At 37.4% G+C, this 12,685-nt stretch overlaps 1 pseudogene; it reads left to right on the plus strand.

Annotated features, from left to right (window-relative positions):
• LOC112727188 (pre-mRNA-splicing factor ATP-dependent RNA helicase DEAH10-like) overlaps positions 1-12,685 on the plus strand; it is a 16,544-nt pseudogene continuing 3,859 nt past the window's right edge.

The following is a 12,685-nucleotide window of genomic DNA, read 5'->3' on the forward strand; positions in this document are numbered from 1 at the left end:
ATGGCTAAGAGAAGCCATGACCCTCGTTCTATCAGAAAATTATCTAATGGAAAACAGAATCGTCAAATTGAGTTCTCTGCAAGGTATGGATTTCTGCAATACATGTCAAGTTTCATTATTTCCTCCAAATCCACGAACAAAAGAATCACGTTTGTAATCACTTTGGAAAAAAGAGAAAGGAGGGAGGGGTGGGGAGGAGGAGGGGAGGATAAACTTGACTGTAATTTTAGTGTTTTTGTTATTTTTTAACATTTATAGTTATTTTCTTTTTTAGGAGGCAAAAGATAGCACAGCAGAGGAATTCTATCCCGATAGCTTCTAGTATTGGTTGAGCTTGATTTTATATTTTTCTTCCTTGTTATATTTTCTTAGTTGTTTTCGGCTTGTGTTGTGATAATCCGGATTATGATTTTTCTCATCATTGTGTACTCTTGTACTTGAGAAAAAACTCATTAAAGAGGTCCAAAAGAATGATATTTTGATTATCGTTGGAGAAACATGAAGTGAGAAAACCACATGTAGGTCGCATTTTATTTTTCATATAATTTACGATTTAGTTTTTCTATAAAAGTAAAAGAAAAAAGGCTTTTAGGCATAACTGATTTTCACCATGTTCTATGTATTCCATTTTAGTGTGTAGAGATTCCACAGTTCCTGTTTGGTGCTGGATGTTGCCATGATGGAAAAGTGATTGGGAAAACTTAATCGAGACGTGTAGCAGCCATTACAATTGCAAAACGGGTTGCTAAAGAATGTGTTGTTGAGATGGGCCAAAAAGTTGGATACTCTATTAGATTTGATGATACTATTTCTAGCTCAACAAGAATTAAATATATGACAGATGGATTGCTTCTAAGGTATACGTGTAACATGGATATTTGGATATCTTTTTCCGTTTTCCAGTAAGATTCATTTTGTGAGACTTTTACTGGGAACTTAGTCAATCAGAATTTGTTCCTCTTCTCAATACTGAAATACGGAAGATATTATGACTTTGTTTTGGTGGAGGTATCTTTCTGCCATTTGTTTTATGTTGTTTTCTTTAAGAATAGGCTAACCAAACCACGTTCTTCACAAATCGTCCTCTTTGACATGGATTTTAGTTGTATATGATCTGAAGCAGCTAAGGAGATTTCAATTTGAAATATCTGTTTTCTGTAGATTATAAGTGCAACTTTTTGTATAGGATAGCTGATGTGTTTCTTTATGCTTATAGGGAAGCATTGTTGGATCCATATCTTTTCAAGTATTCTATTATAATTGTTGATGAAGCACATGAGAGAACTGTCCACACTGATGTCTTGTTGGCCTTGCTGAAAAATGTACAATCTGCTCGGTCAAGATATGTTGCTGATGATCAGGGTGTTAACTTTGGAAAAAAGAATGTGAATGCTGGCATGACACTGGAGAAAGAATACGGTGGTCAGAGCAATAATTTTCTTAAAAAGGATAACCACAAAAAGTATGCTCCATTGAAGCTAATAATTATGTCTGCTAGTCATGATGCTCGCATTTTCTCCGAGTATTTTGGCAGTGCCAAATCTGTTCACATCCAAGGGAGACAATTTTCTGTGGATATATTTTACACATGCCATCCAAAAGACTATTTAGATGCTTCCTTAATAATAATATTCCAGATGATAGGTTTAATTAATAACCACTTCATTTAATCTAATATAATGCAATCGATATTTTATTTGATTTTTATGAGAAATCTTTGGATATTTTACAATGCATCACTCTTGGTTTCTGATGAGCGGATAATTTATACGCTTTTTGCATTATTTTTTGGTAGCTTTCAGTATGTTTTACTTACTTTTTATTATATTTTTATTAGTTTTCATGCAAAAATTACATTTCTGGACTTTACTATGAGTTTGTGTATTTTTCTGTAATTTCAGGTATTTTCTGGCTGAAGTTGAGGGACCTGAGCAAAAATCTGACTAAGAGACTGAGAAAGGACTGCATATGCTGTTGGATTCTGACCTCCCTGCACTCAAACGCGTTTTTCTGGAGCTACAAAAGTCCAATTGGCGCGTTCCCAATTGGGTTGGAAATCTAACATCTTGGGCTTTTCAGAAATGTATAATAGTCCATACTTTGGCCGAGGTTTGATGGCCCAAACTGGCGTTCAAACGCCAGCCAGAGACCCTTTTCTGGCGTAAAACGCCGGAACTGGCACTAGAACTGGAGTTAAACGCCCAAACTGGCATCCAAGCTGGCATTTAACTCTAGAAAAGACCTATGCACATGTAAAGCTCAATGCTCAGTCCAAGCACACACCAAGTGGGCTCCGGAAGTGGATTTCTGCACTATCTGCACTTAGTTACTTATTTTCTGTAATCCTTAGTAACTAGTTTAGTATAAATAGCACTTTTTACTATTGTATTGAGGATATGCCATTTTTCACATGTGGGAGGCTGGCCATTCGGCCATGCTTAGACCTTTTTCTCTTATGTATTTTCCAACGGTGGAGTTTCTATACCTCATAGATTAAGGTGCGGAGCTCTGGTGTTCTTCATTAATTAATGCAAGTATTATTGTTTTTCTTTCAATTCACACTTACTTCTTCTCCAAGATATACTCTCGTACTTAATTCAGTTAAGTCAGAATGAAGGGGTGATCCGTGACAATCACCCACTATCTTCGTTACTCGCTTAGCCAAGATCTGCGTGCCTGACAACCACAAGCGGTCTACATGATGTTCAACGTAGTCATTGGACGACAGCCGGAGTATAGTCTCTTGGGTCTCTGATCCATGGATTTGAATTGCCTCTCCTGACAACAGAGCATTCGAATCCGTGAGATCAGAACCTTCGTGGTAGAGGCTAGAACCAATTGGCAGCATTCCCTAGATCCGGAAAGTCTAAACCTTGTCTATGGTATTCCGAATAGGATCTGAGACGGGATGACTGTGACGAGCTTCAAACTCACGAATGTTGGGCGCAGTGACAGTGCACAAAAGGATAGAGAGATCCTATTCCGACACAAGTGAGAACCAACAGATGATTAGTCGTGCGGTAGCTGTGCCTGGTATTTTTCATCCGAGACGAGAGATCCGACAGTTGATTAGCCATACAGAAACCGTACCTGGAACATTTTCACTGAGAGGACGGATGGTAGCCATTGACAACGGTGATCCACCAACATACAGCTTGTCATGGAAGGGAGCACGCATGATTGGATGAAGACAATAGGAAAGCAGAGGTTCAGAAGCAACAAAGCATCTCCAAACGCTTATCTGAAATTCCCACCAATGATTTACATAAGTATCTTTATTTTAATTTACGTTTTATTTATCTTTCAATTACAAAAACTCTTAACCAATTGAATCCGCCTGACTAAGATTTACAAGATGACCATAGTTTGCTTCAAGCCGGCAATCTCCGTGGGATCGACCCTTACTCGCGTAAGGTTTTATTACTTGGACGACCCAATGCACTTGTTGGTTAGTTGTACCGGAGTTGTGAAAAGTGTGATCACAATTCCGTGCACCAAGTTTTTAGCGCCATTTCCGGGGATTGTTCGAGTTTGGACAACTGACGGTTCATCTTGTTGCTTAGATTAGGTAATTTTCTTTTATGTTTAAGTCCTTTATTTTCTTTTCAAAAAAAAAATATTTCAAAAATCCTTCAAAATTTTTAAGAATGAATTCTACCTTAGAGCTTCAAGATGATATGTTAAAGTTTGGCTGGGTATTAAGCCATGTCTAATCTTTTGGACCGAAACTTTCGCTTATCATTGCAGCTATTGCAGGAGCCTTTGAATTCTTATAATGCTATGCTAAAGCTTGGCTGGCTATTAAGCCATGTCTAATCTTTTGGACCTAAGCTTTAGACTAACATTGCAGGAGTCTTGGAATTCTTATTAAAAATTTTGAATTTCTTATTTCTCTTTTTTCAAAATTAATTTTCGAAAAATATACAAAAAACATTTTAAAAATATATAAAAACCAAAAATTTTGTATTTCTTGTTTGAGTCTAGTGTCAAGTTTTATGTTTGGTGTCAAAATTTTGTGTTTCTTTTGTTCTTAATTTTCGAAATTTATGTTCATGTGTTCTTTCTTGATCTTCAAGTTGTTCTTGTTGATTTTCTTTGTTTAATCTTTAAATTTTCAAGTTTTGTGTCTTTTGGTGTTTTTTTTCATATGCATTTTCGAAAATTTAGTGTTTAAAGTTTAAAAATTTTTAAGTTTGGTGTCTTGTATGTCTTTCTTTTCTTAAAAATTTTCAAAAATTTGTTCTTGATGTTCATATTGACATTCAAAGTGTTCTTAGTGTCTTTCTTTGTTTTGATCATAATTTTTTATGTTTTGAGTCATTTTGTTGTTTTTCTCTTTCCTCATTAAAATTTAAAAATAAAAAAAATATCTTTTCCTTTAATTGCTCATAATTTTAGAAATCTTTGGGTTGACTTAGTCAAAAATTTTTAAAATTTAGTTGTTTCTTGTTAGTCAAGTGAAAATTTCAATTTTAAAAATTTATCTTTTCAAATCTTTTTCAAATTCAATTCTTTTCATTTTTTTATGATTTTTGAATTTCATTCTTAAAATTTTTCAAAATCTTTTTCATTTTCCTTTAATGTTTTCGAAAATTTTAAAACTAATTTTTCAAAAATCTTTTTCTTACTTTTATTTCATATTTTCGAAAATCCTTACTAACAATTAATGTTTTGATTCAAAAATTTCAAGTTTGTTACTTTCTTGTTAAGAAAGGTTCAATCTTTGAATTCTAGAATCATATCTTTTAGTTTCTTGTTAGTCAAGTCATCCACTTTAATTTTAAAAATCAAATCTTTTTAATTTCTTTTTTTCAATTCTTTTTTTTCAAAATAATTTCAATGATATTTTTTATCTTTTAATTTTAATTTCAAAATCTTTTTCTAACCTCTTATCTTTTCAAAATTTATTTTCAAATCTTTTTTCAACTAACTACTTGACTTGTTTGTTTTATTTTTTTTTTAAAAAAAAGGCTTACTATTTCTTATCTTTTTCAAAACCACCTAACTACTTTTTCACTTCTAATTTTCGAAAATCACTAACCACTTTTTCAAAAATCTTTTTAATTAACTAATTGTTTTAGTTTTTAATTTTCTTGTATTTCTTTTTCAAATTCTCGAAACTAACTTAATTAATTAAATAAAAATAAAAATATTTTTCTTTTTCCTCTTCTTAAAATTCGAATACTCTCTCATCTCTTTCTATTTATTTTATTTATTTCCTAACATTTCTCTTCTACTCATCTAATAATTCGAACCCTCTCCTTCTCTCTGTGTTCGAATTCTTCTTATTCTCTCTCTACCTCATTCTTCTATTCTTCTTATCCTCTGACACATAAACGAATCTCTATACTGTGACATAAAGGATTCCACTACTCTCTTTGTTCTCTTCTTTTTCATATGAGCAGGAACAGGGATAAAGACATTCTTGTTGAAGCTGATCCTGAACCTAAAAGGACTCTGAAGAGGAAGCTAAAGCACAACACTCCGGAGAGGACCTTATAGCAAATTTTGAAAAAGAGGCAGACATGGCAGCCGAACCTGAGAACAATGGTGGAGATGCAAGGAAGATGCTTGGTGACTTTACTGCACCAACTTCCAAATTTTAGGAAGAAGCATCTCAATTCCCGCAATTGGAGCAAACAACTTTGAGCTTAAGCCTCAATTAGTTACTCTAATGCAGCAGAATTGCAAGTTTCATGGACTTCTATTGGAAGATCCTCATCAGTTCTTAGCTGAATTCTTGCAAATCTGTGACACTGTTAAGACCAATGGGGTTGATCCCGAGGTCTACAGACTTATGCTTTTCCCCTTTGCTGTAAGAGACAGAGCTAGGATATGGTTGGACTCACAACCTAGGGAAAGCCAAAACTCTTGGAAAAAGTTGGTCAATGCTTTCTTGGCCAAATTCTTTCCACCTCAAAAGATGAACAAGCTTAGAGTGGAAGTCCAAACCTTCAGACAGAAGGAAGGTGAATCCCTCTATGAAGCTTGGAAAAGATACAAGCAATACAAAAGAGAATCCAAAGAGAGAGTGCAAGGCCATCAATATATCCAAAGTGGCGGAACCTATAGAGGAGGAAGAGGCAGTGATTTCCAGTGAGGAAAACCTCAATGGACATCCACTGATCATTAAGGAGTTCTCTAATGAGGAACCAAAGGAATCTAAGGCTCATACAGAGACCATAAAGATTCCACTGAACTTACTATTGCCATTCATGAGCTCTGATGAATATACTTCCTCTGAAGAGGATGAAGATATGGTTGAAGAGCAAGTTGCTCGGTATCTAGGAGCAATCATGAAGCTGAATGCCAAGTTATTTGGTAATGAGACTTGGGAGGATGAACCTCTATTGCTCATCAATGAACTGAATGCCTTGGTGCAGCAGAAATTACCCCAGAAGAAACCGAATCCCGGAAGGTTCTTAATACCTTGTACTATAAGCACCATGACCTTTGAGAAGGCTCTGTGTGACCTGGGGTCAGGTATAAACCTCATGCCACTCTCTGTAATGGAGAAACTAGGGATCTTTGAGGTACAAGCTGCAAGAATCTCACTAGAGATGGCAGACAAATCAATGAAACAGGGTTATGGACTTGTAGAGGATGTCTTAGTGAAGGTTGAATGCCTTTACATCCTTGCTGACTTCATAATCCTAGACACTGGGAAGGATGAGGATGAATCCATCATCCTTGGAAGACCCTTCCTAGCCACAGCAAGGGCTGTGATTGAAGTAGACAGAGGAGAGTTAGTCCTTCAATTGAATGAGGACTACCTTGTGTTTAAGGCTCAAGGATCTTCTTCTGTATACATGGAGAAGAAGCATGAAAAGCTTCATCCAATTCTCTCCATACAGAGTCAAGCAAAGCCCCCACATTCAAACTCTAAGTTTGGTGTTGGGAGGCCACAATCATGCTCTGAGTATCTGTGAAGCTCTGTAAGAGCTTACTGTCAAGCTATTGACATTAAAGAAGCGCTTATTGGGAGGCAACACAATCTTATTTATCTATGTTAATTACTTTTTCATTTCATTTTCCACTGTTAGTTTATGTTTTCTTTAGGTTGATGATCATGTGGAGTCACAAAAATAGCTGCAGAATTAAAGCGGAATCAAAAACAGCATCAAAAATAGCACACCCTGGAGGACAGGCTTACTGGCATTTAAACACCAATAAGGATAGCAGAATGGGCGTTTAACGCCCAGTATGGCAGCATTCTAGGCGTTAAACGCCAGAATTAGCAGACAGACTGGCATTAAACGCCAGAAAGGGGCATCAGCCTGGCGTTTAACGCTAGGAATGGCAGTAGACTGGCATTTAAACACCAGAAATGGCTGTCCAGGGGTGTTTAAACGCCAGAAAGGTGCAGGGACCAGAATTCCTTGACACCTCAGGATCCGTGGACCCCACAGAATTCCCATCTACCCCAATTCACTCTCTCTCCTCTTCACACCTTTCCATAACACTCTTCCCCAAACACCATTCACCTATCAAGTCCTACCCTCTTCCCCATAATCTCTTCACCACTCACATCCATCCACTATTCCCCAAAAACCCATCATAAAATCCCACCTACCCCACCATTCAAATTCAAAACACTTCCCTCCCAGACCCAACCCCTTCTTACACGAATTCCCTCTCTCTCTTACTCTATAAATACCCCTCTTTACCACCTTCAATTTCACACATCATAAACACTTAAACCCCCCTTGGCCAAATTCAAAACACCCCTCTATCTCCTCCATTTATTTTTCTTCTCCTCTTTTCTTTCTTCTTTTGCTCGAGGACGAGCAAACCTTTTAAGTTTGGTGTGGGAAAAATCTCTACTTTTTGTTTTTTCATAACCATTAATGGCACCTAAGGCCAGAGAAACCTCTAGAAAGAGGAAAGGGAAGGCAGTTGCCTTCACATCAGAGTCATAGGAGATGGAGAGATTCATCTCAAAGATCCATCAAGACCACTTCTATGAAGTTGTGGCCAAGAAAAGGATGATCCCCGAGGTCCCCTTCATGCTCAAAAAGAGTGAATATCCGGAGATCCGACGTGAGGTTCAGAGAAAAGGTTGGGAAGCTCTCACCAACCCCATCCAACAAGTCAGAATCTTAATGGTTCAAGAGTTCTATGCTAATGCATGGATCACTAAGAACCATGATCAAAGTGTGAATTCGAACCCAAAGAATTGGCTCACAATGGTTCGGGGGAAATACTTGGATTTCAGTCCAGAAACTGTGAGGTTGGCATTCAACTTGCCAATAATAAGAGGAGATCATCATTCTTTCACTAGAAGAGTCAACTTTGATCAAAGGTTGGACCAAGTCCTCATGGACATCTGCGTGGAAGGAGCCCAATGGAAGAGAGACTCCAAAGGCAAGCCGGTTCAACTGAGAAGGCATGACCTCAAACTCGTGGCTAGAGGATGGTTGGAGTTCATCCAACGCTCTATCATTCCTACTAGCAACCGGTCCGAAGTAACTGTGGATCGGGCTATCATGATCCATAGTATCATGATTGGAGAGGAAGTGGAAGTTCATGAGATCATACCTCTAGAACTATACAAGGTAGCTGACAAGCCCTCCACTTTGGCAAGGTTAGCCTTTCCTCATCTCATCTGTCACCTATGCAATTCAGCCAGAATTGTCATAGAGGAAGACATCCTCAGTGAAGAGGACAAGCCCATCACCAAAAAGAAGATGGAGCAAACAAGAGAGCCCGCTCATGGACCTCAACAAGAGCATGAGGAAATTCCTCATCAAGAAATCCATGAGATGCCTTAAAGGATACACTTTTCTCCACAAAGCTATTGGGAGCAACTCAACACCTCTTTAGGAGATTTGAGTTCCAGCATGGAGCAACTAAGGATGGAGTACCAAGAGCACTCCATTATCCTCCATGAAATCCGAGAGGACCAAAGAGCCATGAGGGAGGAGCAACAAAAGCAAGGAAGAGATATTGAGGAGCTAAAGCACTCCATAGGATCTTCAAGAGGAAGAACTAGCCGCCGTCACTAAGGTGGACCCGTTCTTTAATTTCATTGTTATTTGTTTTTTGTTTTCTATGCTTTATATTTTGTCTATGTTTGTGTCTTTATTACATGATCATTAGTGTTTAGAGTCTATGTCTTAAAGCTATGAATGATTCCATGAATCTCGCACCTTTCTTAAATGAAAAATGTTTTTATTTGCAAAAGAACAAGAAGTCCATGATAAATTTCGAAATTTATCCTAAAATTAGTTTAATTATTTTGATGCGCTGGCAATACTTCTTGCTTCTGAATATATGCTTAAACAATGCATGTTTGAAATTGGAATTAAGAAAAGTTGACTCTTGAAAGAATAATGAAAAAGGATACATGTTATTGGTGATCTGAAAAATCATAAAACTGATTCTTGAAGCAAGAAAAAGTAGTGAAAAGCAAAAGCCTGCAAAAAAAAAAAGAGAGCAAGTAGAAAAAGCCAGTAACCCTTTAAACTAAAAGGCAAGGGTAAAGAGGATCCAACGCTTTGAGCATCAGTGGATAGGAGGGCCCAAAAGGAATAAAATCCTGGCCTAAGCGGCTAAATCAAGCTGCCCCTAACCATGTGCTTGTGTCATGAAGGTTCAAGTGAAAAGCTTGAGACTGAGTGGTAAAAGTCGTGATCCCAAGCAAAAGAGTGTGCTTAAGAACTCTGGGTACCTCTAACTAGGGACTCTAGCAAAGCTGAGTCACAATCTGAAAAGGTTCACCCAGTTATGTGTCCGTGGCATTTATGTATCCGGTGGTAATACTGGAAAACAAAATGCTAAGGGTCACGACCAAGACTCATAAAGTAGATGTGTTTAAGAATAAAAAAGAACTTAACTAGGAAAATTAATAACATTATCTGTATTTCTAAGTTCCTAAAGAGGCCAACAATTCTGAACTCCAATGGATAGAGAGATGCCAAAACTATTAAGAGGCAAAAAGCTACTAGTCCCGCTCATCTACTTAAAACTAATCTTCATTGATATTTTTGAAATTTATTGTATTTTCTCTTCTTTTCTATCTTATTTTGTTTTTGGTTGTTTGGGGACAAGTAACAATTTAATTTTGGTGTTGTGATGAGCGGATAATTTATACGCTTTTTGGCATTGTTTTTAGGTAGCTTTTAGTATGTTTTAGTTACTTTTTATTATATTTTTATTAATTTTTATGCAAAAATCACATTTTTAGACTTTACTATGAGTGTGTATATTTTTTTGTAAATTCAGGTATTTTCTGGCTAAAGTTGAGGGACCTGAACAAAAATCTGATTCAGAGGCTGAGAAAGGACTACAGATGCTGTTGGATTCTGACCTCCCTACACTCAAATGCGTTTTTCTGGAGCTACAGAAGTCTAATTGGTGCGTTCTCAATTGGGCTGGAAAGCTAATATCTTGGGCTTTCCAGCAATGTATAATAGTTCATACTTTGTCCGAGATTTGATAGCCCAAACTGGTATTCAAATGCCAGCCAGAGACCCTTTTCAGGCGTAAAACGCCGGAACTGGCACCAGAACTGGAGTTAAACGCCCAAACTGGTATTCAAGCTGGCGTTTAACTCTAGAAAAGGCCTACGCATGTGTAAAGCTCAATGCTCAGCCCAAGCACACACCAAGTGGGCCCCGGAAGTGGATTTCTGCACTATCTGCACTTAGTTACTTATTTTCTGTAATCCTTAGTTACTAGTTTAGTATAAATAGCACTTTTTACTATTGTATTAAGGATATGCCATTTTTCACATTTGGGAGGCTGGCCGTTCGGCCATGCCTAGACCTTTTTCTCTTATGTATTTTCCAACGGTGGAGTTTCTACACCTCATAGATTAAGGTGCGGAGCTCTGCTGTTCTTCATGAATTAATGCAAGTACTATTATTTTTCTTTCAATTCACGCTTACTTATTCTCCAAGATTTACTCTCGTACTTAATTCAGTTAAGTCAGAATGAAGGGGTGATCCGTGACAATCACCCACTATCTTCGTTACTCGCTTAGCCAAGATCCGCGTGCCTGACAACCACAAGCGGTCTACATGAAGTTCAACGTAGTCATTGGATGACAGCCGAAGTATAGTCTCTTGGGTCTCTGATCCATGGATTTGACTTGCCTCTCCTGACAATAGAGCATTCGAATCCGTGAGATCAGAACCTTCGTGGTAGAGGCTAGAACCAATTGGCAGCATTCCCTAGATCCGGAAAGTCTAAACCTTGTCTGTGGTATTCCGAGTAGGATCTGGGACGGGATGACTGTGACGAGCTTCAAACTCACGAATGTTGGGCGCAGTGACAGTGTGCAAAAGGATAGAGAGATCCTATTCCGACACAAGTGAGAACCGACAGATGATTAGTCGTACGGTAGCTGTGCCTGGTATTTTTCATCCGAGACGAGAGATCCGACAGTTGATTAGCCGTACAGAAACCGTACCTAGAAAATTTTCACTGAGAGGACGGATGGTAGCCATTGACAACGGTGATCCACCAACATATAGCTTGCCATGGAAGGGAGCACGCATGATTGGATGAAGACAATAGGAAAGCAGAGGTTCAGAAGCAACAAAGCATCTCCAAACGCTTATCTGAAATTCCCACCAATGATTTACATAAGTATCTTTATTTTAATTTACGTTTTATTTATCTTTCAATTACAAAAACTCATAACCAATTGAATCCGCCTGACTAAGATTTACAGGATGACCATAGTTTGCTTCAAGCCGGCAATCTCCGTGGGATCGACCCTTACTCGCGTAAGGTTTTATTACTTGGACGACCCAATGCACTTGTTGGTTAGTTGTACTGGAGTTGTGAAAAGTGTGATCACAATTCCGTGCACCAGTTTCTACATATGCATTTATGGTATTTACAGCTTCATAACTCATGCGATGGCTCACTCGATTCATTCTCATTAGCACATTGAATCATCCAGCGATATTGCCACGTATATATTATAAATTAAATCATATGGTATATGGTTATAACAATGTAGTAAGTGATGGATGACTGAGAAACAAAGTTCATAGCTCTGTTGCCTAAACTCATGTCATTGATCTATAGATTCATTCAAAGGAAGGCCCTGATGATAAACTAGTATTTCTGACTAGTCAAGTAGAGATTGAATAAGTTGAAAAGCTTATCAATGACAGACTCACTTAGTTTCCTAAAGGGAGTCAGAAGCTTCAAGTTGTGCCTATATTTGCAACTTTTCCATCTGAGCAGCAGTTGTGGGTCTTTGCACCAGCTCTGTCTAGGTTTCGCAAGGTATCTCATCTTTGCATTCATCTTTCATTTGCTCTGTCTCTCAACTGATTCAGTAAAACTAAAGGGAAAATATATTTAAGTTAGATGTTTGTAAAATTAGATTCAAATATTTAAAATGATTGATATATTTAGTCTAGGTTTCTATTAAATATCGTGAAACATTCTGTTTCGTTTGACCATGTCTACAATTTAAAGTAAAATGCTGGTGGCCTCATTTTAGAGTTGAATATGCATATGCACATGGTTTTAAATTCATATATAATCTATTTTCATGTAAGGTTCACTGTAAGTGCTACCAGCTTTTCCATAACACCTACCTCCTATGATTTGGTAAATTTCAATTCAGCTAGACATAATCCCTATGAACAATATACTTTTTTTTAAAAATAATTGGGCATCACCTGTTTAATGAGATCTGATGCAAATTTTAAATAATAATCTT

The sequence above is a fragment of the Arachis hypogaea genome, chromosome 12, assembly GCF_003086295.3.
Source record: "Arachis hypogaea cultivar Tifrunner chromosome 12, arahy.Tifrunner.gnm2.J5K5, whole genome shotgun sequence".
In the NCBI taxonomy this organism is placed as follows: domain Eukaryota; kingdom Viridiplantae; phylum Streptophyta; class Magnoliopsida; order Fabales; family Fabaceae; genus Arachis; species Arachis hypogaea.